General features: G+C 43.7%; 1 pseudogene; it reads left to right on the forward strand.

The window, feature by feature from the left end:
* Nucleotides 1–666: 666 nt before the first annotated feature.
* Nucleotides 667–3776, forward strand: LOC112832704 (S-adenosylmethionine synthase pseudogene; annotated as a pseudogene).
* The last annotated feature ends 307 nt before the right edge of the window (nucleotides 3777–4083 follow it).

Below are 4083 nucleotides of genomic sequence, written 5' to 3' on the forward strand. Positions count from 1 at the left end.
CTTTAAAAAAAAAACAAACAAAAACTCCTGCTTATGAGCATCACATCCAAGAATGTTCACAGCATCCCTGTTTGCCCTAACCCCAAACTAGAAATAAGGCAAATGTCTCCTGGCCGGAGAGAGCATAAATAGATTTTGATCTAGTCATGCGATAGAATTTAATACAGAAGTGAAAAACAAACCACAGTTCTACTTAACAGCAGAGATGATTCTCAGGAACAGGATATTGAGTAAAAGCGACAACAGGAACAGAAACGAATCCTGGAGGACTACATGCAAAATGAAACCACTTTTAGAAAGCTCAAAAACATGTACAATCGATAATATATTTTTAGGCATATATATAATTTTAAAAAAGATAACAAAATAGGGGTGCCTCGGTGGCTCGGTTGGGTAAGCGTCTGACTCTTGGTCTTAGCTCAGGTCTTGATCTCAGCGTGGTGAGTTCGAGCCCCGCGTTGCGCTCCACGCTGGGCATGGAGCCTACTTAAAAAAAAAAGACAACAAAATGATAAATAAAATTCAGGGTTGTGGTCACTTCTGAGAGGAGGAAACAGGCATCAGAAAGGGAAGCGTAGTCGCTCCCTCTGCGCCGCCCGCCGGAGCTGAGTAGGACGCAGTCCTCTGCTTGTGCATTTCGCAGGCGTGGCCTCGCCGCTCCCCTTTTTCTTCAGTGCCACTTACACTCACCGCTACGAGCACCAACATGAACAGGCAACTCAACGGCTTTCACGAGGCATTCATCGAGGAGGGCACGTTCCTCTTCACCTCAGAGTCTGTGGAGGAAGGCCACGCAGATAAGATCTGTGACCAGATCAGCGATGCTGTGCTTGATGCCCACCTTCAGCAGGACCCTGATGCCAAAGTGGCTTGTGAAACTGTTGCTAAAACTGGAATGATCCTTCTTGCTGGGGAAATTACGTCCAGAGCTGCTGTTGACTACCAGAAAGTGGTTCGTGAAACCATTAAACACATTGGATATGATGATTCTTCCAAAGGGTTGGACTACAAGACATGTAATGTGCTGGTAGCCTTGGAGCAACAGTCACCAGATATTGCTCAAGGTGTTAATCTTGACCGGAACGAGGAAGACATTGGTGCAGGGGACCAGGGTTTGATGTTTGGTTATGCCACTGATGAAACTGAGGAACGTATGCCTTTAACTATTGTCTTAGCACACAAGCTCAATGCAAAACCGGCCGAACTATGCCACGATGGCACTTTGCCTTGGTTATGCCCAGATTCTAAACCTCAAGTGACTGTGCAGTGCATGCAGGATCGAGGTGCTGTGCTTCCCATCAGAGTCCACACAATTGTTATATCTGTTCAGCACGATGAAGAGGTTTGTCTTGATGAGATGAGGGATGCCCTAAAGGAGAAAGTCATCAAAGCAGTTGTCCCTGCAAAATATCTTGATGAGGATACAATCTATTGTCTACAGCCAAGTGGCAGATTTGTTATTGGTGGGCCTCAGGGTGATGCTGGTTTGACTGGCCGGAGAATCATTGTGGACACTTGTGGCGGTTGGGGAGCTCATGGAGGAGGTGCCTTTTCAGGAAAAGCTTATACCAAGGTGGACAGTTCAGCGGCTTATGCTGCTCATTAGGTGGCAAAGTCCCTTGTTAAAGGAGGTCTGTGCAGAAGGGTTCTTGTTCAGGTCTCTTATGCTATTGGAGTTTCTCATCCATTGTCTATCTCCATTTTCTATTATGGCACCTCTCAGAAGAGTGAGAGAGAGCTATTAGAGATTGTGAAGAAGTATTTTGACCTCCGCCCTGGGGCCATTGTCAGGGATCTGGATCTGAAGAAGCCAATTTATCAGAGGACGGCAGCCTATGGCCACTTTGGTAGGGACAGCTTCCCATGGGAAGTGCCCCAAAAGCCTAAATATTGAAAGTGTTAGCCTTTTTTCCCCAGACTTGTTGGCGTAGGCTACAGAGAAGCCTTCAAGCTCTGAGGGAAAGGGCCCTTCTTCCTAAATTTTCCTGTCCTCTTTCGGCTCCTGATCAGTTGCAGTCACTCCTAGTTCAATGACATGAATTTTAGCTTGTGTGGGGGACTGTAAGTTGGGCTTGCTATTCTGTCCCTAGGTGTTTTGTTCACCATTATAATGAATTAAGTGAGCATAGGTGATCCATGTAACTGCCTAGAAACAAACCAACAACACTGTAGTAAATAATGCTTTTTGAAATTGAAAAAAAAAAGAGAAAGGGAAGCGTATTGTAGATGTAGCATATTCTGAGTGATGAGTTTATGGATGATAATTTCAGCATCATACGTCATAAGTATACATGGTACATACATGGTATATATACCATGCTTATGTGCATGGGACAGACATTTATCTTTAAATATAAATTAAAAATGAAAGAAAGGCAGAAGAATGAAGGTTACCTTATTTAACATTATTGAGGTTTATTTATTTGTAACTCAATAAAGTTCTCCTGAGCAAATTCCACGTGTAGGCATTGATGTAGATGCCAGAGATCTAGGGATGAGAGGAGGCAGACGTTTCCTGGAAGCTTGTATTTTGCCGGAAAGAGAGAGGAAGAGAAACTTTTTCTTCTGCAGGGTTCAGTGGTTTGAGAATGATTCAGGAGATCCGTTCTGAAGATGAAGCTCAGACACACACGGAACTGAGAGATACCGCAGTACCAGGTGCCATGGTTTAAACCTGTAAGCCAATTTGTACCTGACTTCACTCAAATTGCTGGACTTTTGTTCCTGTGACCCAGCAAGTTCCCCTGTGGCAGTGGTGTTCTTGAAGCAGGCTTGAGTTGGGTTTTCTGGCATCTGTAGCACAATGAATGCTAACAGACACAACCCTGGGGGGTTACTCATTGAGCGAATTGCGGGGGCAGGGTTGGCACCAGGAACTCTGAAGCTATTTGTTTATCAGTTTACTTTCTAATGGGCAGCGAGTTTCAACGTTTTCAAGGGCTTTCATATGCATTGTCTCTTCTGACTCTTAAATCTACCTTGTAGCAGAAAAGCAAGAGGTGAAGGGACTTGTATATAGCTGGATAGATAGTAGGGGTCCTTGGGACTTGAACACAGACCTCTGGGCTCCAGGTCCTGTGTGTTTTCTGTTAGAACATGGGGGATAAAACAGTCAAGTTAACTGACATAAAATTTCCACAGGATTGGTCAGTTTGCACGAGCATCTCACTGAGATAGTGTTAGGGGGATGCTTGCCATCGTTCTATTTTATTTCATTTATTTTTAATTATTATTAGTTTTTTAGTAATCTCTACACCTAACATGGGGCTTGAACCCACAATCCTGAGACAAGAGTCAAATGCTCTACTGAATGACCCAGACAGGTAGCCCTGTAATCACTTTATTTTATTTTATTTTTTTAAAATTTTATTTATTTATTTGACAGAGAGAGACAGCTAAAGCAGGAACACAAGCAGGGGGAGTGGGAGAGGGAGAAGCAGACTCCCTGCTGAGTGGGAGCCTGATGTGGGACTCGATCCCAGGACCCTCGGATCATGACCTGAGCCGAAGGCAGACGCTTAACGACTGAGCCACCCAGGCGCCCCAATAATCACTTTATTTTAAATGATGAACTCTTCCAGGTGTAGAGAAAGCATAGAGAATAAGCAAATAAATACAGGAAACAGATCCTCCCATTCAGCCTTCAGAAAGGAACCCAGCCCTGCTGACACCTTGATTTTAGACTAGCGAGTCCCATTTCAGATTTCTTATCTCCAAAAATGTAAGATAATAAATTTGTGTTATTTTAAGCCATTCAGTCTTTGGTAATTTTTTATAGCAGGCATAGAAAACGAATCTAAGATTTATATATAGGCTTCAGTCATTCATTTTAACTGCAATGTGCAATTGCACTGCATGTGCTCTTTGAGTATTGCTTTTCAAAATTATATTTGAGAGATTCAGTCGTGTTTTTCCATGCACCTGTAGTTTGTAGTTTCTCTCTTTTCTTTTTTTTTTTTTTTTGAGAAAGAGTGCGAGCAGGGGTGGGGAGTTGAGGGTGGGTACAGGGCAAGAGAGACAGAGAGAGAGAGGAGAATCTTAAGCAGGCTCTACATCTAGGGTGGAGCCTGACTCGGGGCTCAA

The sequence above is a fragment of the Callorhinus ursinus genome, unplaced genomic scaffold (genome assembly GCF_003265705.2).
Source record: "Callorhinus ursinus isolate GAN/ISIS: 27379988/994484 unplaced genomic scaffold, GSC_fseal_2.0 scaffold14, whole genome shotgun sequence".
NCBI lineage: Eukaryota > Metazoa > Chordata > Mammalia > Carnivora > Otariidae > Callorhinus > Callorhinus ursinus.